Consider the following 24,675-nt stretch of genomic DNA (forward strand, 5'->3'; position numbering starts at 1 on the left):
GAAGGGGGAATCAGAGCCTTACCTTCACTCTAGTGGGGATTGTAGCTATAATTCTAAAGAGAACAATGACCTTAGGCGAATGGCACTTAAGAAGAAGAAGAAAAAGAGGAAAAAGAGATAGGAAGGGATGTTTTTCCTTTTTTAGAAGAGGAAGGAGAGATCGGGGTTGCTAGAGATTGTGCTAGGGGGCATAGTCATCAGTCGATGGCGGTGATCGATCGGCAAAAAAATAAAGAAAAATGGATTGAAAAAATATGAGATTTTCTAGGCATTGTTTTGGGTATTCATACATTTATCGATAGCCATGTTCCATTATGTGGTCATTGAGAGACCTACGAGGGAATCGGCCAAGGGCTCCTCAATTGAAACAAGAGATGGAACAGAGGCATTTTCAAATAAATTTTTGGTACATTCCTCGACTAATAGCGGTGTTTCAAAGCTTAAGAAGGGAGAGAAAAACAAAGAAAAGAGAGTCGGGGCTTTATTTTGGCTTCGGTGAGCAATACAGCCCTGATTTTTTATGGCCACAATAATGGGAGGTGTCAAACTTTTGTAGGAAAAAGAGAGGGAAAGAAGGGTTGTTCTTGGTGGTGGAGAATCATGGAGGGGTGAAGAGGTGTTCTTATAAAGAAGGCTAAAGTTTTCAATGGCTCTAAGACTCTGGACTTTCCAAAAAGATCAGGAAAAAGAAGACTCCCATTGGGAGTGTTTTGCTATCCTTCATATGTGAACCATGCACAGGGCTGCAAGTTGGGCCAAGTCTAGGTCAAATCGATAAGTGGGTCAAATCCTAACCAGGCCATCACAACTTATGTTAGAGGATGTTCGACATATTTTGGTGGAGTAGATGATGAATGTGAGAGCCTTTTCTAGGATTTGCGTCAATTTTTTGACAGGAGATTAATGCACACCAAGTTTCTAAATTTTATCCAGTGCTATAATATCACCAATTTTAAAGCTCCAGATAGTCCATGTCCTAACATATAGTTTAGTTAATGTTTAAAGAGTCTACATCATCAAATTACTGTAGAACAACTATGAGGATTCTATTCATGGATATTATTGCTGGTATTATAGCAGGGAAACTATTCTATAGTAGTAACTAATACGGGCATTATGCCTTTTAGGTTTTTTCTTCTTGTGGTCTAATTATTATCTACAATTTATCTTTACTTCAAGTATCAAGATTTAATGTTGTTAGGGTTTTGACTTTTTTGAGTTTATACAAAGGTTATAATTGTCACTTTTAAGGAGTGATTTTTTTAGATGATTTAATTCAAAAAAGAAGAAAGCTAATGTTTGATTTTCTCTCCTTCTTAATCTTTCTCCCTTCTTCATTCCTCTAGTTTTTCTCTCTTTGTTCTGCATTCTACTCTTCTCATATTATCTGATTTTTCTACTTTTATTTATCTTAGTTATTTACTGAACTTTTATTTGATTATATTTTGATTTATTTTCCATTTGTTTGGTATGACTTTGATCTCTTAAGACCAATAGAAATCTTGCCATCCATTATTAGCCCTAGAGCATGCTTTAGAAGCCTTGTTTCTGTTTATGAAACTTTACAAGCTTTTGATAAAATTCCAATAATTTGCTTTAGGCTTTGCTATTGTTCGTATCGTGCCCTAAGCCCAAATGTCCAACATCAGCATGTTTGCTAGGTGGGAGTCTAGTGATATTGTCTCAACTAGGGATTATTATACCCTCTTATGTCATATTGGGTGGAAACTAGTACAATACTTAAGTTTAGATTAGTATAGGCCTTGTTGTACCCTGTACCTCTCCATATAGAGGTGTACTGAGGTATGCATCAATCCGTACCAAGGCATATTGAAAAGGTGAAAAAAATTGGTGGAAGATTATTTTGGTATCGATTGTGTACAATATTGTACCAGACTAATAAAGTACTGATATGGTACCATTATCGAGATTATGGAACTTGGTCTCGATCTTCAATCAAGGTTCGCTTACATACTATCTATTACTAGATGTACCCTATTATAGTGGTACTGAACTAAGACTCAATACAAGGGATGTATGTCTAGAATATATCAATGTTTGTGCAAGGTCTAAAACTGCTATTTCATGTGCACTTCACCATTCATATCAATGTTGCATAAAAGAGTAGAAAAATAGGCATATCTAAAAGTAGTGTGGAAGAGGTGGTGCTTGTATATAAATATACACCCAAAGTACCTTAAAGAGTTCCAATCTTCGAATAATATTAATACTAATCACACCTATATCTAATTTAATAAAAATTTTCAATAAGGTAATAATATCTTTATTCAAGTATGGCACAAATAAAAGGAACATTGCTTTAGCTAACGAAGAAGCCAAATGGGTTAATCAATGATAGTAAAGCAGCATGATGTAAGGCATCAATGGTCCCACAATTGCAGGTCACAAAATTCTTTACTTATGTTCTTTTCTTCGTTCCTTTTATTAGTTGTTGCTAGAGTTTTATGCTTATCCTCTATGCTTTCTTCTTTCAGAATCCTTATTTCATTAATCAAGAAGATTGATTCCAATGTTTAAGTATTTATCTAATTTATGTACCATATTTTATTATAGTTATATGTTATCTCACCAATGTTTTGTATGATGAATAAGATATGCTCAGCTAGTTGCTTGGGCTCTCTTTCTGTCACTGTAATCAATATGGTTAGTTTTTGTTATTGCTGTGCCTCTGCCTTCTATATTTTCTTCAGAGTTCCAATATGATATCATACTAACCCTTCATTTTTTTTACAAAGAGTATATTTTTTATTTTTATGATGTTTGAAATCTTTTTTCTTTTGTTAGTTTTGATATCTATGTGCAAATTCTTAACTAAGCTATATGCAGATACATTGCTAGTGTTTCTTATTGTATTGGGGAAGCTAAGATCTGCCTCTAAATTGACTGCTATTTTATATTTAGTACTTGTTGACCAAAAATTTTATTTCTCGACCATTGTTTTGATGGCCATTTTATGTTTAATCCATGGCTGGTGTATAAGTATGAGGCTAAATCATCAAATAGATATTAGAAAAATGACTGGTATAATGTTTCTCCATTATATTATCTTTTGTTTAACCCTATCTGCCTTACTAACACATCCATGATGGTGATGGCTACTAGGTCTTCCACTATTGAGTTTGTCAAGAAGTAATCTTTTGAAGTTATTTTTCTACATAACTTGTTTGATAGGTTTCGATTGCATAAATGAGTCACCTAATTATAATTAATTCTCATGATTCCATAATTTTCTATTCTTTTGATAGTGTATTCTCAGTTTTGATTGTTCAGAGTGATCAAAATATCTTTTTGTTCCTTCGATGAGCAAATAATTGTTTGTTCACAAACTAAACATGGGTATTTTCATTTTTCCTCCTGACTTTTTGGAGTAGATGTTCATATTTTTTGTTACTTATAATACTCAAGTTAGGTATTCAACTCGCTTACTTTTTTTCTCTTTTATAGGATGACCACTTCTTTTGCTAACCACATGTATAACCACATGGTCTGCCATCTATGATGCTATAGAATTGTTTTGGTTTAATGGATTGGCAGGTCGGAATCTAATCAAAGGTTTCTTTAAGGTTTACCATACCAAAAGAGATCAGTTGTATCTCCATTTTTTTAATTTTTTTATCGTGGATGCAGTATTCAGTCCTTGAATAACTACGACCATTAGAATTCGTATAAGAAGTTTAATCCTCTGGTATGAAGCATAGATTAGAGGAAGGATGGATAGAAGAAGGATAGATGAAGAAGAGGATGGATGGAAAGAGAATAAAGAAGAGGATGGATGAAGAAGAGGATGGATGGAAAGAGAATGAAGAAGAGGATGGATGGAAAGAGAATGAAAAAGTATGCTTGATTAAGAACAAACTAATTTGCGCTGATCTATATTAACTACTTGTTTCTTTTTACCAAAATCATTTGCCACTTGTATGCCAATTGTTACAGCCAAAATTTCTCTGCTTATAAGCTCCACCACATTATCAATATACGAAGAACTCGAAGCCTTCTTTTGAGCACTGTCCCTATCCTCACCTAGAATAGCTGCAGTCCACAATGAATGTTTTCATTCAATTCAGTTGTATTAGTTGGATCTTCATTCATCTCCGAGACTTGTGAAGAAGTTGGACTGCTAATAAACAAATTTGTACATGTTATAAGGACTCAACTATGAATGACTTTACATCATATTTATAATGTTCAACTTCCATCATGTATGCTTCCAGTTTCACAAGGAAAATTCGGATAACTAGTAAAACTTGCCTGTTCTTAGAAAAATTAGTAAAACCTACTATTATACTAACGAATAACACAATATTTGAGGTGCAGCTCCTGGCTTACTTAACCTAGCTATCCAAAGTAACCACCTTCCATATTAATTTAATCCTTTGTGATTATCACTCCACATGTATCACAGTTGCACAATCTTGGGTATATTGGATAAACTATCTCTTGCTGCCTCTCATGGTTTCAAGGAAGTCAATTTGCTTTTTTATTGTTATTTTTATTTATTTATTCTTTTTTTTTCTGCATTGAGAATGCAAGATAATTGCTTAGTATTGTCATTACATTTAGATACTGGCAAACATAATATACAAACTTTGTCGGTGGCAACCTGAGAAAGTGACATGATATTGTTAATGTGTTAGGTTGAGAAGAAAATGGTCTTAATCTATGTACAGCTCAATCTCCATCATTACAACATGCTAAAATTTCATTGCTTTCTAAATAAATAATCTCATATTACCGTATCTTCTAGAAAATAAGGATGTAATTTTATCATTAGGAGGTATCTTTATATACTCTCACATTTAACTCATATGTACTTAACACTGTCCCTTAGCAGTAACATATTTGTTACCTTTCTCCATTTTCATATGCATGTTCGTTATGTGAGCAATTGTTCTTATGATCTGCATCCTTGCAGAACTTAAGCTTTACCTTGTGAGTGTTTTTTATGCCTTCATTTGGTCATAGCTATTACTTCATCATCATATAGTTTAATGTCTAATTACAATGCTGGTTGGCCAAAGTAGTCAATTATGTTTTCTTTAATGCTTCATAGTTATATATCTAATTTCAAATACTATTTATGTGATAACTAAATTTTGTGATCATATCAAAAAAAAGAAAGTAAGATAGGAATTTGATTTTCAAAAATGTCATACCTTTTTAATTGTAAGAAAGTTAGATGAGAACTCTTAGGACCTCACTCGAAGCAGTTATCTGAGACTTAGCAATCAAAAAATTTATACATGTAGCAGAGGAGAAAATATTGATAGAACATGTGGCTTTGGTTTCTTAAACTGCCAAAAATTATTTTTTTGGTTTATTTCTCTTGAGAACAGGGACTGACCTATAATCTCTCCATAGATTGTGCTTAAATTTATTCAACAACTCACACTTGATCTAATTTTTGCATCATATATTACACTCAATTATGGATAAGAGTTGAGAGTCTGCTGCTCCAATGATCACAGCTCCCTTTTCCTTCACATCCAACAGATAAGCTAAAGCTTCCATGCTAATAACCTCACTGGGGTTTAATAGTGGAATACCCAGTGGGAATGGACAGATAGCCTCTTCACACATCTCTCCAAGGCTTTCTTCAATTACCATCCTCTTCTTCACAAAGAAGGCTTTCCCTTGGCTCAATCTCATACTGATATCAGTGAAGGGTGTCGAAACACCATCACTTAGATGGCATCACAATCCATTTTCACTAATGCATGTTGTTAACGAATATCTTATTCTTGAGATCAACCATTCAATATGTTCTCTAGAAGTCATCAAGTTTTTACCAATGTTAATGAGCGACTCCCTACCAGCTTACAGATTACTCCTTGTTCCTTGCATAGCATATTATTTGCTCTGTAACCTAACTGGCCTAACTATGAGACACCGATATTGAGATGAAAGGGATCAATTGTAGGAAAACCAGAGTCAAAGCCACTCAAGTCTAGCACCTAGACTCTCAGGATCTCTCTTATTTTGAGTCCTTACATCCAGTGCCAAATTCATGGCTTGACTGAAATTTGTATCTAGGTTTTCACTCAATTGAGCTCATGTGGCATCTAAGGGTGCTAGAAGAAGATAGCTTGGCCTTGTGCTTTGAAATGCTCAGAGACATTTGCTCTTTCTTTATCTATAAAACATCTTGACATAGAGCATCGAGGACTGAGAAAGAGACCAGAGAACCTTTTGTATAGATTGTACTGAGGTCAACATATTGCTCAAGTGCAGTCTTGTATACAGAAATGCCATGGGAGTGGCACACCTATGTGATCTCACTAATGTTGCTGCATGTGCCTTGGAAAGTTGATGAAATGATCAGAACTATAGCTGCTTGCTTACCAACTTGCTCCAATTCCACTATTGTCTTCTCTACCTAGGATGAAGTGACTCCATCAAGGATATCTGAACACAAGTTGTGCTATGAAATTATGTACTTCAGTATTGCACCCAAGAAGATCATAGCTTGTGTTGCAGGAAATATGTACAATCCATGACAAAATTTGCATGAAACCAAAGGAGCAAATTGCCATGATTTCTACTTGAATGCCACTAGTGGTGCCTTTGACATGAAACCATAACTTAAAGAAACCAAATAGTTTTGCTGATTATTTTTGGGCTTCTAAGATTACTCCCTTAGGAGAGAAGTTAGCAGTGATAGGTAATGGAGTTAAATGAAGTGGAAATATTTCTTCGCCGCTAAGTTGGGATAATATGGTTTGAGCAGCTTTGCCTCGATTATGTTCAGAAAAATGAAAATAGGTTGCATCTCATTCTACAAAGGCCTTCGGAGCAGACACTAGAGAGGGATGACCCTCAGAAAGAGTAGCCTCCTTGACAATAATCAAAGCAATTGCATCAGATGTTCTTAATTTGGTTGCTTAATGAGGTATTCACTTGTTGCTTTATGGGTGCTGGGCTAGTTTTCTTTTAGACATTAAAATTTGGTGTAAACCAGCTGCAAGTATTTCAAGACTTAATCATTATATATATTTGTTGTCATGCATGCATTATCTATACGCTCTTAAGATATAGATATTTGTAATATTTGTAATATTTGAAAGTGTTCTTGTAGTTTATTATTGTAAAATAAAAGTAATGGAAACATTTGGCATGTTGTCTTAGTTTCAAAATATTTGATATAAGGAATAATTTTTTGAATGAAAAAGAATTATTTGATATAAACAATAATGATGGCAATTGGTCAACTTTGAGTACTTATAAGAAAATAAAAGCAGATTGCATCTTGTTCTATGAAAGCTTTCAGGGCAAACACCAGAGGGGCATTGCCCTTAGAAAGTGTGGCCTCCTTGATAGTAATCAAAGCAGTTACATCAGAGGTTCTTAATTTAGTTGCTTAATGAGGTATTCACTTGCTTCTTTATAGGTGCTGGGCTAGTTTTTTAAACATTGAGATCTAGTATAAACCAGTTGCAAATCTTTCAAGACTTAATCATTATACACGTTTGATGTTATGCATGCATTATCTGTATATTCTTATGATGTAAAATTTATAGTATTTGAAAGTGTTCTTGTTGTTTATTATTAAAAAATAAAAGTAATAAAAATATTTGAAAGGTTATCATAGTTTCAAAATATTTTATATAGAGAATAATGGTGGCAGTTGGCTAACTTTGAGTACTACTTTTTTTTTTTTTGAGTTGAGCGGAGGAAGTAAGATACTTCTACCATGTATATTAATAAGTAAGGAGTACAAGTGAGAAGGAGAGACTTGTAAAGATCTCACCTATACAAATGAAAGATCGACATTAGAGAGGGTGAGACAAAATTCGTAATAGACCTAATACTGGGACTATACAGTTGTATGCTAACTCTAAAACTAATATAGTCGGACTATTTTGAGTATTTGGACTAGTTTGAGAGGGCAGAAGATGTGCCATTGAACAAACTACGAGATTCAGCAAATTCTGAATAAAGGACTCAAGCTACAGTCTACAGACTTTAGGTTTCGATCAAAATACTCATCAACACATTAGCATTTTAACATCCTTTTGAACAAAAAATTTGAACCAAAATATCATTACGATCTCATCCCAGTGTGTGAACCAAAATTAACAGGGTGGCTGCACCTCTTCAAAATCTGTTAAAACTATTCGAAACAAGTAAGAGTTGATCTGAAAAGGCAATCCGTCATAACTTGTTTTTGCTAATTTGAAGACTTGCAGATTTCTGATATAACTTGTAGTATTCTGTCGAGAACCTAAGATAACCTGACAACTATGCTGAAGGATGAGCAATAGGTGGGGAGGATAGGGGAGTTTCTTTTCCGGCACCTAATCAAGGATAAGTTTGTATGAGTGGGGGAGGAAGATCAAGCAGACCATGCACAAGTGAGAAGGGGGGGAAGGCTAATTTGCTTTCAAATGTTAACGCCCAAGTTGGCATGAAGATTTTTCCTTAGTTCTATGAAGTCGTCTTCCGTAATATGTGATGTCCAGCTATCGAAAAAGAAGATGATTTGCTTAGAGAGCTCAGAGGTAGAAAGAGCTTCAAACATAAATACCCTGCAGTTCCTTTCTAACCAAATACTCCACCAGCAGACGGCTAGGAGAGAGTCGAAGGCTTTGGACACTACATTTCAATAGACCCGACCTCCAATCTCCCCAGAAATTGAACAATCCAGAGAGAAGATGATAGCTGTTTATACACGAAAGTAAATGGGTCCAAACAGAGTAAGAGTAAACACATGAAACGAGTAAATGATCAGTTGTTTCAGAGTGGTTGGCACATAGAGGGCATGAGCTTGGAGCACGAATTCCTTTCTTAGCTAAGATGTCAATAGTTAAAATCTTATTTTAGAAGCCTAACCTGCTAAAGACTTTAATTTTTTCTAAGATAGGCAGCTGCCATATAATCAATCCAATTTGAGATCTCATGCCACTATCCTTGAGGAATCTATAGCAGCTTCTGATCGAGAACCTCTTGCTGGAACTCCATTTCCAAATCCTACCATCTCTTCCACTAGAGAGTTGAGTTGAAAGATGGATTATGGTTAGGAGGCAAATCTCGTTTTGAGCTGACAAAGGCAGAGCAGAAGCAAAATTATTCGTAATATCTCTATGACTGAAAAACTCCAAAATACTATGAGACTGTTTGATGGCAAATAGGAAAAGGTGCGGTAGCAATAGTCTTAACGGTATGCCTTGAGTTCATGTATCATACCAAAATGCAGTCTGCTCTCCATCTCTGACCGAGGCCATAGTAAAATCTTGAAACTGCTTGAAGTACTTCAAAATACCTTTCATAAAAGGCGAAGCTACTCGAAGGTAAGTAGAAAATGGCTCCATTGGGGGGTTTTTCTCATAGTAAATTTGTTGAACCAAATTTTGCTAGGTAGAACCTTGGTCATTGAAATATTTCCACCATCACTTAATAAGAAGTACCCGATTGGCAATTAAGAGATCCATTGCTCCTAATCCACCAATATTTTTCGGTTGGCAAATCTGGTCCCAAGCCACCAAGTGTTTGACTTTGCTAGCACCCTCATGACCTCCCCATAAAAAATTCCTACAAACTCGATCAATCTGCTTAATGACTATTTTCAAGAGATGGAGAATGGACATTCAATATAGAGGTAAAGCATTTAAAATTAAATTGATCAGTGTGAGCCGTCCAGCAAGGGATAGTGAGTTATGTTTCCAACCAGCTAGTTTTTTTTCTACTTTCTCAATCAAAAAAATACCAATCTCTCTTCCTAAAAGATGAGAAATGCAATAGGATACCAAGGTAGATGAGCGGCAATTCAGAAGGTTGACAGCCTAAAATTCTTGCATAGCCACTAACCTTCTCAGAGGATAGGCCGATCCCTATCAACTTAGTTTTCTCAAAGTTTATCTTGAGTCTAGTCATCAATTCGAAGGAGTAGAGTATAAGTTTCAGAATTTTGATTTGATCCTTAGAAGCTTCACTAAAAACTATCATGTCATCAGCAAACTACAAACACCGAATATTCTTTGCTACATCCAAACGACCAATGCCTGAAAGTAATCCTTCAGAAGTAGCTTTTTCTAACATTCTGCTTAGAACATCTGCTACTAGGATACAAAACATGGGCGATAAGGGATCACCTTGTTTCAAATCATTTCTGTTATGAAACCATCGTCCAAGTTCCCCATTAATCAGAAGTGCTGAGTTAGAGGATTGAAGAAGAGATGAGATCCAAGAAATCCATTTGTCACCAAACCCTCTCATCTTTAGCAGCTGAAATAAGAAATGCCAAGAAACATTATCACAAGCCTTTTCAAAGTCCAGTTTACAGACAATACCTTTTAAGGAAGTTTTTTTACAGTGAGAAATAATCTCAGTGGCTGAAATAAAGCTCTCAAGGATATAGCGACCTCTAATGAATGCCGTTTGGTTGTTGGAAACCAAAGAGTTAATGACCTCAGATAGTCCTCGAGAAAGAACCTTAGAGATCAATTTCATGACCCCATTCTCGACACTAATCGGGGGGTAGTCACGGACAGTGAGACAATCATCTTTCTTCGGAATTAGAGAGATGTACGTGTGATTCAACCTAGACAAGTCTACCTTTGAGCAGTAGAATTCATTGAAAATCTTCAATATATCCCCCTTAATGGAGTTCCAAAAATGTTAGTAAAAAGAAATTGGAAATCCTTCAGGTCTAGGGGCCTTGTCACTTCCCAAACTAAAGAGAGCAGCTCTTATTTCCTCCTCCGTGAAGGGACCTTCGAGATATGAAAGGTCTGGTCCGGGGCCAAGGTATAGTTTACTCCATACTGCTTCCATCTGTGGCATTGTTTCAGAGCCTAGAATAGACCTATAATATTAATAGAAAGCTTTATGAATTCCATTGTGTTGTTACAACTCTTCTATTACTATTAACTTTCATGATCAGATTTTTTCTTCTCCTAATACCAGCCCTGAGATGGAAAAATTTCGTGTTTCGATCTCCTTCATGTAGCCATTGCACACATGACCTTTGCTTCTAGAAGATCTCCTCCTGATTTATAACAGTTCCAATTGCTGCTTCATAGTTTGTCTCTCAATTCACTATTCAGCGGATAGACTTCTAATTTCTTCAATCGAGTCTAATTCATCAATTCTAGATGAAACTTCTCTTTTCTTCAGAAATATATTCAGGTTGAGATCCTTGTTCCAACTTCATAGCTTCTACCTTAGCAATTTGAGTTTGCCTACTAGAGATCGCACTGGTTCGTTTTTGCTGGGGGCATTCAACCACCACTGCCTAACCAAATCATCGAAACCCTGATGTTTTAGCCAATGGTTTTCAAATCTAAAAGGTCTGTATCGAGAACGATGAAGATCCTCATGAGGTTTGAATAGGAGCAGTAGAGGAGTATGGTCCGAGGTGATTTGAGCTAAAGGGACCAAGGAAGAAAGAGGATAGAAATCGTGCCACTCTAAGGTTGAAAAACATTGGTCTAGTTTGGCCAAGCATGCATTTTTCCTGCAGTTGGTCCACGTGAAATGCCTGCTTGCTAAGTTGAGTTCCAAAAGGTCGATGTCATTAATAAAGTGGTTGAACTCCCTAGAAGCCGAGAGACTACTTGACACTCCAATCCTCTCTAAAGTGAATCTGGTGATGTTGAAGTCACCCACAACTAGCCAAGGGCCAAGATATTGCAATCTGATAGATCTCAATTCCTCAAAAAGTGTCTTTCTGCTGAGTTGATCATAAGGACCGTAAACATTAGTAATCAGCCAAGAAAAACTATCAACTTTGGACGTAAAGTGGATGGTTAAGGAAAAACACCTATAGATAAGAGTGAGCCCTCTAGTTCAGCACTGCACCAATCGGTTAAGAGACCACCAGAGAAATTTACAGCATCTTTGGAGTGCCAATTATCAATTATAGCCCCCAAGATTGTCTTTAGAAGCTTGGAGTTACATGGTTTAATTTAGTCTCCTAAAGGCAAATAACGTTGCTTTTAGAATTTTGGATGGTCTCTCTGATCAACTTTCTTTTAGAAATGAGGCCCAATCCTCTTACATTCAACATAGTAGCGATATTAGATAATATCAGCAAGCCAATCAGAGGGAAGGTAAGGAAAGAAGCTAAAATCAATAGCGACACCTGTACCAAAAGGATCGTGACTACCGCAAAGTAACCAGCCAACGAAGCACCTATCAATAGATCCAACAAGCAATACCCAAGAGCAAAAGAACCAACTAGAGTGATGCAAGCAAGAAAGCAGTATAAGAGAGTAGATGATGTCAATAATGTAGCAAAAGCCATGACTCCCAGCCAATCCCAATTGATTAACTCGACACTACATCATCAATAATCTTGCAACGTAGCTACTCCAAGGATTTGAGCTTAGAGGTAGTAGCATCTAGATTTTTGGTAAGGATGTCAGCACCACACTTACGAGTGAGTTTGAGCAGTTCACCGGCCGTCAATGAGTTTATGAATAGGATCTCCTCCTCTGATAGGGAGAGACCCTCCATACCAAGAGCTCGAACCTTCTTAGAGTGAAGTCTGGGACTTCGCTTCAAGAGTTTGGGAGTCAGAGAAAGTGAGAATGGGCTTAGAGAAATCAGGTTTTCCTTCAGGATAGAGAAGGCCTTCGCAACAGGAACTTTGAGTACTTCTTACAACTAAATCAAAGAATGCTACATCTCATTCTACACAAGCCTTCAAAGTAGATACTAGAGGAATATTATCCTCAAGAAGTGTAGCCTCCTTGATAATTTTCAACATAGTTACATTAGAGGTTCTTTCTTTGGTTGCCAGTGATGTATTCACTTGCTTCTTTGTGGGTGTTGGGCTAGTTTTCTTTTAGACATTAAGATGTAGTATAAACTGGCTACAAATCTTTCAAGACTTAATTATTGTATATATTTGTAGCTATACATGCATTATTTGTATGTCCTTATGGTGTAGAAATTTATAGTATTTGAAAGTATTATTGTAGTTTATTATTATAAAATAAAAGAAATAAAAATATTTTGAAGGTTGTCTTAGTTTCAGGATATTTGATGTAAAGCATAATGGTGATGGTTGGTCAATTTTGAGTATTTCTTACAGGAAAATGGGAATAGGCTGTATCTCATTCTATAAAAGCCTTCAAAATGGATATTAGAGGGGCATTACCCTCAAGAAGGGCAACCTCCTTGATAGTAATCAACGTAATTGCATCAGAGGTTCTTAATTTGGTTGCTTAATGAGGTATTCACTTGCTTCTTTGTGGGTGTTGGGCTAGTTTTTTTAGATATTGAGATTAAATTAGCTGCAAATATTTCAACACTTAATCATTATATATATTTGTTGTTATACATGCATTATCTATTTGCTCTTATGGTGCAGAGATTTGTAGTATTTGAAAGTGTTCTTACAGTTTATTATTGTAAAATAGAAGTAATGAAAATATTTGGCAGGTTGTCTTAGTTTCAGAATAATCTATATAGAGAATAATAGTGGTAGTTGGTCAACTTTGAGTATTTCTTGTAGGAAAATGAAAGCAAGCTTCATCTTATTCTACAAAAGCTTTCAAATAAACACTAGAGGGGCATTACCCTTCGGAAGTGTATCCTCGATAGTAATCAAAGTAGTTGCATTAGAGGTTCTTAGTTTGGTTACTCAGTGAGGTATTCACTTGCTTCTTTGTGGGTGTTGGGCTAGCATTCCTTTAGACATTGAGATCTAGTATAAACCAACTGCAAATCTTTCAAGACTTGATCATTGTATACATTTGTTGCTATGCATGCACTATTTGTATGTTCTTGTGGTGTAAAAATTTGCAGTATCTGAAAGTGTTCTTGTAGTTTATTATTGTAAAATAAAAGTAATGAAAATATTTGGAAGGTTGTCTTAATTTCAGAATATTTGATATAAAAAATAATAGTGGTTGTTGGCCAACTTTGAGTATTTCTTGTAAAAAAATAAGAGTAGACTACATCTCATTCTACAAAAACCTTCAAAGCAGATGCTAGAGGGGCATTACTCTCAAGAAGGCAACCTTCTTGACAGTAATCAACATAGTTGCATCAGAGGTTCTTAATTTGGTTACTCAATATGGTATTCACTTGCTTCTTTATAGGTGTTAGGATAGTTTTCTTTTAGACATTGAGATTTAATATAAATCAGTTGCAAATGTTTCAAGACTTAATCATTGTATGCATGCATTATTTGTATGCTCTTATGGTGCAGAGATTTGTAGTATTAAAAAGTGTTCTTGCAGTTTATTAGTATAAAATAGACATAATGGAAATATTTGTTAGGTTGTCTTAGTTTCAACATAATTGATATAGAGAATAATGGTGGTGGTTAGTCAACTTTGAGTATTTCTTGTAGGAAAATGAAAGCAAGCTGCATCTTGTTCTACAAAAACTTTCAAAGCGGACACTAGAGGGGCATTACCCTTAGGAAGCGTATCCTCCTTGGCAATAAGCAAAGCAGTTGCATCAGAGGTTCTTAATTTAGTTGCTCAATGAGGTATTCACTTGCTTCTTTGTGGGTGTTGGGCTAGTTTTCTTTGAGACATTGAGATCTAGTATAAACCAGCTGCAAATCTTTCAAGACTTAATCATTATATACATTTGTTGCTACGCATGCATTATCTGTATGTTCTTGTGGTACAAAAATTTGTAGTATTTAAGTGTTCTTGTAGTTTATTATTGTAAAATAAAAGTAATGAAAATATTTGGAAGGTTGTTTTTGTTTTAAAATGTATGATATAAAGAATAACGATGGCGATTGGTCAACTTTGGGTATTTTTTGTAGGAAAATAAGAACATATTGCATCTCATTCTACAGAAGCCTTTAGATCAGGTACTAGAGGGGTATTATCCTCAGAAAGGACAGCCTTCTTGACAATAATCAGGATGGTTGCATCAGAGGTTATTAATTTAGATGCTCAGTAAGGTATTTGCTTGCTTCTTTGTGGGTGTTGGGCTAGTTTTCCTTTAGACATTGAGAACTAGTATAAACCAGTTGCAAATCTTTCAAGACTTAATCATTATATATATTTATTGCTATGTATACATTATCTGTATGTTCTTATGGTGTAAAAATTTACAGTATTTGAAAGTTTTTTTGTTATTTTTTATTGTAAAATAAAAGTAATGGAAATATTTAGAAGGTTGTCTTAGTTTCAAAATATTTGATATAAAGAATAATGGTGATTGTTGGTTAACTTTTGAGTATTTCTTGCAGAAAAATGAGAGCAGGTTGTATCTCATTCTACAAAAGCCTTCAGAGCAAACACTAGAGGGGCATTACCCTCAAGAAGGGCAGCCTCCTTGACAATAATCAACGTGATTGCATCAGAGGTTCTTAATTTGTTTGCTCAATAAGATCTTCACTTACTTCTTTTTGGGTGTTTGGTTATTTTCTTTTAGACATTGCGATCTAATATAAACCAACTACAAATGCTTCAAGATTTAATCATTATATACATTTGTTGTTATGCATGCATATTTGTATATTCTTATGGTGTAGAAATTTGTAGTATCTGAAAAGTAAAAGTAATAGAAATATTTAGAAGGTTGTTTTATTGTCAGAATATTTGATATAAAGAATAATGGTAGTGGTTGGTCAACCTTGAGTTTTTCTTGCTATCTTGAGGTAATAACAAAAGTCAATGGAAGAAGCTGGATTTTGGAAGGGCAATTCACAAAAACATCAGTTACTCTGAGCATATGGCCCATGATCTTCTTAGATTGAAGATAAGATGAATAAGATGAATGTTAACAAGACCATGTTTTTAATTTGAAGATGCATGGATGTGAAAAGATGGATAGGTCAATCGCGTACACTTAATGCTCTCACTTGGTTGGGTTGGTTGTACTGACAAAAATTGGTCCTTCAGGCATCAAGTAGACTTAAACAGATCAAATTTACTTGCTTCTTCAAATGTTATCACACCTATTTTAGATTGAGTTCGTAGCTTTGCAATTTTGGGGTTTTGACTGTCAAATTTGTTTTCTTTTCCCTGTTTAGGTTATGGTAAAACTAATCCAGGCTGGTTAATGATATCTTTGCATTTTAACTGCATTTTGTGGTTTGGGCAGAATGTCTTAAAACTCCTTCACTGTTCAATTTAGTTTACCAGAGTGTGTATGTTACCTTCAATTCTTTGCCATAAAAGGAAAAAAGAAGAGGAGAAGGAAGAATGAACAGGGAAATGAAAAGAACCCGTAAACCAAGTTGTTTCTTTTCCAATGATTCTACAACAAGAAGTAATTAAATTTTAAAATATCTGCCGTTACAATGCAAACTTTAAGATTCGGACACACCATCACATCATTCGAGATTGAATTTTTTTTTTTTTTTTTTTTGCAATCTTATGTCCTAAAAGTCTTGATTCTATTTCTTTTTATAACTTTTCCTTTTTACAGTACAAAAATCCAAATAAGGCGCTCTTTTTCAAAAAGGAGCATAACTTGGCATGGATTCAATCCGAACTCACTCGCCAGTCTGTTTGCCGGGCAGAGTTGGGTAAAGATTTTATAAATTTGGTTTAGGAAGTGACTCAAAACTTGGAACATCATCTCAGGTAGGATTAGGTTAGAATTGACCTTCAAACCCAACTCAAACTCGATCCTACCTCGATCAAACCTGGCTCAACTGAAACCTATCGCCCAATATATAAATAAATAAATAATTCATAATTATGTTTCATATAGATTATTTGTCTTATAATTATATTCTTTATCTTGTTATGTAATTGTATTCTTTGGCAAGCATTAATTTAACAAAAATGTTCCAAGCATTTACCTTAAATTTTTTATTTACCTTGATTTAATCTAAATTGCACGATCCAATTCAACATGACCAATCCAACAAGGAATGGTAGCTAGGTGGGTTTCTCTGATTATCTGATCCATTCTGAATCTATTAGGGCCCGAAACCCTATAGGATTTGTGATATGACCCTTAGATACCTTTATATATATATATATATAGAGAGAGAGAGAGAGAGAGAGTAGATATATATTTTGCATCTAAGACTTGAATCTCGGACCGAAGCATATCTAAAGTCAACGTGCCTTTATCATTATGCTATAAAATATAACTAGCTTATAATCCCGTGCGATGCATAGGATGTAATTTTTTTTAAAAAAATATTTTATTTTATTTATCTATTCTATTATATCTATTTTATACTCAAAGAAGGCAGAGGAGAAAAAAAGCAGAGAAGACAGCATTTGATGTCAAATTGGAGAAGTTTGATGCTGCTACAAAGATCAAGGTGATCAAAGAGGTTAGGACATTCACCAATCTCGGGTTGAAGGGGGCGAAGGATTTAGTAGAGAAGGTACCAGTTTTGTTGAAGCAAGGTGTCACCAAGGAGGAGGCCAATGACATCATAGAGAAGATAAAGGCGGTGGGTGGTGTTGCTGTAATGGAGTAAAGGCCTATTTATTGAGCCGAATTCCACAATGGATGAGTTTAACATTCTTTTGGTGTCAAAGTTTGAATATATGCATAAATTCATGTCAAAGCCATAAGTAGTACATTCAGACCTTTCCAGACATGTATCATATTGATATGCATGTGTTTTGGGTAGGGAAAGAAGCCTTTCATGTTGCAAGAGGTGTTTTGAGGCCATTGCTCTTGTGAGACGGGTTTGTTGGTAGCTTTCAGTTGAAGGGCGCTGGCTAAGAGGTAAAAACTTAAGTTATTGTCATAATATGAGCTTCTTTAAACCTTTTTTTCATGATCACTAAACTGCTAAACTTTTGAAAGCCTTATCTTTCATGAATAATTGAACTGTTTAAAGTCATGGATGGTAATGGTTCCTATATTCATAAATTGTTGCTCTTACATTCTGCACATTATCTTTTGCTGCAAACAACAACCAGAACAAAATGGCACATGTAAAGATGGGACCTGCCATTCTCTGGTTCATTGACAAAAAATTGGCATTTCCATCTTTACCTGGACACATCATAGCATTGACAAACTAAAATTGGAAGTGAATGTTAGCTGATGGTGAAGGAACTTAATTATCTAACCAGATAAACTGATTAGATCATTTTAGGCTTTTGATATTTGAATGAGATGTTGCTATCTTCTTTTCTGGATTGGATACACATTAGTGAATTTGAAAATGCTTTAGGTGTAACATTGGAGTGAGAACTGATTGCAGTGACAAAGTACATAATGCAATTCTCCTGTCCCTAGAATATGAGGTGCTTATTTTCATTCCTGCATTTACAATTAGTAAATTGTGGAATTGCTGAACTGGTTTTAAACTCAGGTCAAATCCTAAAAAGCCATGTCATAAAGCTTCAGGTTATCACATGCGTTCCTTGAGATGAGTGGCTTCTCTATCTTAAAATCTTCATTAGATGCAGATAACCCTTCACCTACCTGGCAATTGGATTAAAAATTGCCTCCCTCATTTGTTAGAATATTGAACACAAACAGCCCTTCTTAGTTCCTTGAAAGTGTTAGCATATAAATTATTTTAATGTTGCCTCAGATATCTGATGCCGCAAACTTGCGGGTTTTTTTTTTCAGCTAGCAATCCTTCTGCTCTTTCAATTAAACCATTGATGTAGTGATCACTGGCAAGCCTATTTTGCTTTTATATTCTCATTTGCTCGAGTTTTGCCTTCTATTGATCAAATTTCGGAAGAATATAACATTAGGAAATTTCCATAGAAAATTCATTTATTAGAATCTTAAGAAGGATTACTCCAAGGAAAACATAATGAACTGAGCCTAAGAGAATTAAAGGTGTTGAAACTTTAAAAATAGCAGGGATAGAATTACCGTCTCATGTTGTTGCAGTCTTTTCTGCCTCTTCAAACCAAGTATTGGGTGATCATTTGGTACATCAGTCCTGGATGACAGCTTCGTTTAAGCTAATGAATTTAGTCACGTGTACAGAAAGATATGAGCTTGTTGGCTTTTTGTGTTGCCTTACCCATGTGGTGTGTGTGATCTTTGTACCTAAAGCAATATCAATCCTCTCTTCTGATATGTAAAGAACTGAGATAGTTTCACATGAGCAGTATAGTGTCTATCATTCTGTAGAGAAAAGGAACGGAGAATAATTGATGTGGAGCTTGCCAATTTCAGATTGCTTCAGTTCTTGATAACCCAACTCCAATCTTGGGTTACTCTCCTGATATGTCTAATATGTTATGAGTTGCTGGATATTTCTTTTTCAGGCTGATTAGTCTGCAATGATTTTCTAAGCATGGTCATTTGGGGAGCCCTCGGACTTGGGTTCCCGATAAAACTCAACAAGAAGCATCTCTGAGCCTAGCTTTGATTTCTTCTTTTTGAGAGTAATAGTGGGAGCATCACGACCTGTAATGACCTGTGTGGGTGTATATTTATTCCCATGATTATGCATCGATGTATCTTGGATATAAGCCAATTAAAATTTTGGATGAGATCCTGCGTTATTATGAATGATATCAAAATGGATCTAACCATAGTTCATGTGGACAAGAAGACATTGCAGTACAAGCTCTTTTAAAACCAACCATGGTTGATCATGGTGTTTCTGATTGAATTGAAATTGATAGAATTTGGACTCTTAGGGCATGTTTATAGCATACATTGGCTATGCACTGGTTAAATCTTGATTAGGCCTAAAAATATCTTTCTGATGGCTTTTTTTGAGTAAGGTCCATGGTCATTGCACCAGTCATTAGAGTTTGAGATATTACCTTCCCCGAGCAGGAAAGAGATACTAACCACTGTCCAAGTTTAATATGACTAATTGAGATCATGTTCTAGGCTCAGCCTGGTGGTTTCGTCCCCTGGCTGGGCTCAAGCAGACCTCACCTCAGCCTGTTGAGATCCAAGTTTAAAATCTGTCGGCAGAATTACAGTTGTCATGTAATGTTTACTTCACTCTTTTGAGCTTCTTTTCTGGCCTGAAAGATAGAATATCTAGGTCTTATTTGGATTTTGTATCTTTATTTCATTTCTTAGGAGTGGGACAAAGATAGCCCTGTACATCCAAAGAAAATAGGCACCTAATCTAGCCCAGAGGGGTAGAACCATAAACAGTACCTTTTTTTGTAATTAACAAAATGATGATGGTTTTTATAGGTTGATGACAGTATTCTCTGGATGTGGCTCTTTTGGCATGACTAAATGGCAATTTGCCATCAGACCCAACCTCAAATCATTTTTTTTTTTTTTGAGAAATTTCTGGATATGAATCCTTACACTTTACACCCATGCAAAAACCAAAGGTGTTGAAGACTTTAATATCATTTTAGTTGGCAAAGGCAACACAAAAACACAGCAAAAAGACCATTGACCACAACTTACCATGCTTATGGGAAACTAAGGGATCCATCAGCCTGAGCAACCATGGCAGATTCAAACTCCCTCTGGGACAGAGAAGGGAGGGAGAGGAAATCGGGAGCACCATCCCAGCTCTTCATGGTGGAAACACTGTCAGACCCATCCCACCCTATGTGAGCCACATGCTGCACATCTATAGGGAATCCAATCTCCATCTCCATTTCTTCATCTTCCTCTTTGTACACAGGAAACAACTGAAACAAGCTCTTGAAGCTCTTGACCAGCCTCTGAATCCCTGCAGAAATGTTGTGCCTTGGAAAAGGAAGAAGCCCAAGTGAGCTCTTCATCTTCCCGCTGTATAAAGTCACTCCACCTATAAAACAAAATTACAGAAGGAAAGAAGCCAATGAGTCACTCCAAAAGATCACAGAAACATGAAGTAAAGAAGTGGGGAGTAGAATTGAAGGAAGAGACAGATATAGAAAGGTTACTATAGACTTGAAGTAAAACAATAGTGAAGCTATATGGGTGATGTTGTCTTTGTTAGCAAGTCTATAAGTAGCTTTACACATAGAAAGTAGGACTCACCCAACTCCAGTTGAGCGGGGGAGAGAGAATTATGAAGTGTCTGGGTGGGATGGTTGGTTGGCACCTATTTGCTAAGTGCATGCCATTTTGTAGGTCAGTTTGAGCCCACCAACTGTTCTTTTTGTGTATCAGAGAACCATTCCTTTTTTCTATTAGGAAAATTATCAAAGAGCCCATACATCTGTGTCAAAACCTTATGGGCTCTTATATTTTCCGAATTCTATTTCCAAACCTCCCTTGGGAACCAAGCATTCATCCAAAGATCTCTCCATTGCTTTCCTATTCTTGCTCCAGCATCCAACAACTGTCAACATGGTAACTCGAATCAATCATTATTTAAGGAGTGAAGTGCAAGCAATACATTGTATTGATACTAGGATTTATCCCAACGAGATTGAACGGCCAGTTGATGGAACAAGGCCCCATAACTTCATACAATTTAAGTAAGGGCCTGAAAGATATGCCAAGTAGTTTGCAGGTGATGTCTCACAATTTTTCTCTGTTCCATCATTTTTGCCTCAGCAGCATCATGAATCATCTTATAATGGAAAACCTGAGTTTCTTATACTCTTTTGCTTGTATCAAAGCTTACAGATCAGTGATTGCTTCTGATAATAGGGTTCTATGCATTTTTCGGAGATCAACAGGCTTCAAACAAATGTTTTTCATAGATATATTGTGGATTGGTTTTAAAGAAATAGTTTTCAGTACAAGTTACTTATGAAATTACATTGGCATAGAAGTGCTATGATTTAATTTAGCAGTATTACTTTTTTTTTGACTATTTAAGAAATAGCTTTCTGCATATAGAGCAAATAAAATAAGTTATAGATGTTACTCAGCTCAAGGCATGCTGGGGAAGATGCATCTTTTAGAGTAGAATTTACCTTATCCAAAGGAAAATAGCTGATCATGGTCTACTCTCAAGATAAATGAATTGTTATGTGCTCTCCTCCAAATGCACTCTAACAAGAGAGAATCAAGGTCACACTTGAACTTGCCAAATCTAAATATAGTGAAAATTGTTAGTAAAATACATTGATAAAAATCTCTTTTGATTCTCTTTTATGTAGATTCAATCTTCTCAAGTGCTCGTAGAAAATATTTTAATTCACTCAATTTGTACTCAATTTACTCTCTCAGTTATCTTCTGTATATTCACTTGTGCTGTTCAGATGGATGGAAACAACAATTTTCTTTTCTATTTATAAATATGATAGGATGAGTGTGAATGGGAATCTAGGCATCCTTTCATTGGATGCATCACTTCACCATATGATCCATTCGATCAAGCATTTTATCCCATAGAATCATCATTAGATCCGATATTTCAAGTTACATCTTTTCTTAAGAATGCTATAAGAAACTAGCTTCTTATGGTAATCTTTTGAGGCATCTATTCGCATGTCATGTGAGAAGAGCGATTATTTGAGAAGGCTTCTCTTCTCACTTCTTTAGAAATAAGCAGAAAGATAAAAATTAAATTTTATCTACTCAATAAACCAAGTTATTTGTGAGATTACACTACCAATAAATAGGTATTTATTTAATTTTATATCAAATATAGAAATTGAATGAATAAACCAAGTTATTTAGTTTTATACTCAATAAACCAAGTTATTTGTGAGATCATTTAAGTGATAAATCAACAGAAAGTGGATGAATTCTCAACCTTTCGTTAGTTCCATTGATTGCAATTTAGCTTTCTCCCAATACATTTTCCATGGTTAAGTAGCCTAGAGAATTTCTTGTGCAAAACTTCCAAGCACTAGTTTGGATCATTGTTCCCGGCTATGGTAGAGATTTGCTCCCCAAAAAAATTGCATTCTTGAACTCTACTCCAAAAAACAAAAAATTCTTAAAATATTTTAGTGAAAAAGAGAAGAAATTGCGTGCTTGAATTATTTCCAACTAAGACCGGAATGAGTAGAATTTGGAGATCTTTTTCCACAAGTTCTCATGTTTATGAGGTTGCTATGAATGTACTCTGTATATAGACATGCATGCCTTAGCTTACACGCTGCACTGCAATCGGAATTGGGACTGCTAAAATTCCACTAAAAGTGAGAATGGTCACTGGGTTCTGTTAAGAAATCACATTGCAACAAAAGCCAATTTGGTTATGAGAAACTTGCCAGTAGACCCCTTATGCAAACTAGATGGAATCCAAAATGAAAAAACTAACAATATTTTCTTCAAATGTAAATTCTCTATCTATCTTTGGAAGGAGCTTCAGACCTTGGAATATCAATATGTGGGAATTAAACATCAACAGCTGCTGGTCTGAGTTGTGAAAGACATCAAAATTAGTAATAAATTGTAGACATTTTGCGACGTGGCGGTCGCAGAGTTGTGTTCAAGCATCTGGCTTGAGTGGAACACTGGGGAGTTCAATTCAAAGAGCAAAGGCCAAGAAGGTAAGAAGAGGAATGTGCTTCTTCATCTCCTCTTAGATCTCAATTAAAAACTAGACTTGCAAAGAGTTGTCAAGGTGTTCAAAGACACCTCTCTGTGGCTTATGTAAGCCCTGATACACTTGCCTTTTCCTCCCTGTACCTAATGACCCCTTTCTTTTCATTGTTTCAAAACCTCTATCTTCTCCTGTTACTCGGCTATACTCTCGTGTACTATTGGTTCACGTTCCTAATAAATTTCTGATGGGTCTACCATCTTTTCATTAAAAAAAAAAAGCATGCAGCCATGTTTGTCTTTTAGATAAAAAGGACAATTATTTTCTAATCAATTGCTTCTAAATTGTTCCACTGAATGCACTGGTATCACTGGATAATTGCAAGAGCTCATAGGAGAAGGGAGCTAAGGATTAAACTCCAGAGCTTCACTAGATCATGTCTTTTGTATTATGCAAAAGGTTTCTCCAAGGCGAGCCGACTGGAATTAGATTAGTTGTTGAGCAAACTCTGAGGGTAAGTGAATGCCTTTTAGAAAAAAAGGAAGAAACTTACTGTGAAGGCAAAGTGGACATAAATCACTTAGAGAATGATAATGTGATACACACAGAAAAAAAGATGTGATCGAACCATCCTTGTTTAAATCATCTTCAACATGTGATCAAGATATGTCATATGATTGGATGCATACATGCATTAATGATGAACCTGCACAAAAGTCTGTTGATAGGCAAGATGTAGTTGAATGTTTAGTTGTATTAAACAAGGGATTTCAGGTTACATCTCCAACCATTCTGTTGGTAATGTTGGATTTGAGAGTATATACTTTGCCGCTATTTAAGGCACTTGATCCATATAAAGAACAAAAACTAATGCATCTTTATGCTAATTCATAAGCAGGGAACAAGACAATTTAGTCTCATACAACAGCAATTTCGGCACAAACAGTTTCTTTGAAACACTGAGAAGAACTAACCACACTACCGAATGACAGAAACAATCCCTGACTATCTTAAATTCACTAGTTAGCTTCACAAAGCTCAGCTTACATATTAGTATGTTTCCCTCCAACATAATCTTTTACAACCAAGTTGCCACCCTTTCCATGCAAGGCATGAAAGCCTAATATTGAAGTCCATGATGATCCCACTAAGAAAGAAATTAGACACATGTTTTCATTTCTTGGCACAGTTATTTGCCTGACTTGCTTAGAAACTTGAGCAATGGAAAGAAATGCAGCTTAATTTGGGCCATCATAAACCCTAAAACACAAACTTCTCGCATGGTATTGTGATACCCCAGTCCACCAACCCAACCACCAGGCCAAAAAAAAAAAAACCTTAGAAAGAAAGAAAGAGGTCTAAAATGATTGGCATGAATCTTAAAGCATCAAAAAGAAGAAAAAAATTGAAAGAAGTCTTCCTTGATGGACTCCCAA

At 35.6% G+C, this 24,675-nt stretch overlaps 1 long non-coding RNA gene across 13 annotated transcripts in view; it reads left to right on the forward strand.

Moving 5' to 3' along the window:
• Positions 1-23,731, forward strand: part of LOC109504792 (uncharacterized) — a 46,121-nt gene extending 22,390 nt beyond the window's left edge. For 4 of the 13 annotated variants that reach the window (XR_012143123.1, XR_012143148.1, XR_012143133.1 and 1 more), the window contains 5 exons: positions 13,052-13,192; positions 14,318-14,458; positions 15,179-15,294; positions 16,363-17,631; positions 19,146-19,373. This is a non-coding gene — a long non-coding RNA (uncharacterized lncRNA). Of the gene's footprint in view, positions 1-13,051; positions 13,193-14,317; positions 14,888-15,178; positions 15,295-16,362; positions 17,632-19,145; positions 19,374-23,056 lie in introns of those variants that run through there. The other 9 variants (XR_012143138.1, XR_012143116.1, XR_012143144.1 and 6 more) reach the window with 8 other exon arrangements.
• The last annotated feature ends 944 nt before the right edge of the window (positions 23,732-24,675 follow it).

This window comes from Elaeis guineensis, chromosome 1 (genome assembly GCF_000442705.2).
Source record: "Elaeis guineensis isolate ETL-2024a chromosome 1, EG11, whole genome shotgun sequence".
In the NCBI taxonomy this organism is placed as follows: Eukaryota; Viridiplantae; Streptophyta; class Magnoliopsida; order Arecales; family Arecaceae; genus Elaeis; species Elaeis guineensis.